At 42.9% G+C, this 368-nt stretch overlaps 1 protein-coding gene and 1 long non-coding RNA gene across 5 annotated transcripts in view; both read right to left on the reverse strand.

The window, feature by feature from the left end:
- LOC106876029 (ras-specific guanine nucleotide-releasing factor 2) overlaps nt 1-368 on the reverse strand; it is a 563899-nt gene that overhangs the window by 471221 nt on the left and 92310 nt on the right. The window lies entirely within an intron of this gene.
- The window catches only part of LOC128250623 (uncharacterized), a 5631-nt gene that overhangs the window by 4719 nt on the left and 544 nt on the right, over nt 1-368 (reverse strand). Inside the window, exon 2 of the long non-coding RNA XR_008266651.1 lies at nt 6-365. This is a non-coding gene — a long non-coding RNA (uncharacterized LOC128250623). The remainder of the gene's footprint in view (nt 1-5; nt 366-368) is intronic.

The raw sequence follows: 368 nt of genomic DNA on the forward strand, positions 1-368 counted from the left end.
TCCACCTTTGCTAAGGCAGAGGTAATAATGATGACAATAATAAATGCTTCAAATTTTGGTACAAGGCCAGCAATTTTAAGGGGGTGGGGACATCACATAGAGGGAACTAATCATCATCATCATCATCATCAACATTTAATGCTTGTTTTCCATGCTGGCATGGGTTGGACAGCTTGACAGGAACTGGCCAGGTCAGGGGCTGCATCACATTCCAATTGTCTGTTTTGGTTTGGTTTCTACAGTTAGATGCCCTTCCTATGCCATCCACTTTGCAGAATGTACTGAAAGGATGAAAGGCAAAGTTGACCTCGGTGGAATTTGAACTCAGAATGTAGCGGCAGACGAAATACCACTAAGTATTTCACCTG

Source organism: Octopus bimaculoides, chromosome 2 (genome assembly GCF_001194135.2).
Source record: "Octopus bimaculoides isolate UCB-OBI-ISO-001 chromosome 2, ASM119413v2, whole genome shotgun sequence".
Classification (NCBI taxonomy): domain Eukaryota; kingdom Metazoa; phylum Mollusca; class Cephalopoda; order Octopoda; family Octopodidae; genus Octopus; species Octopus bimaculoides.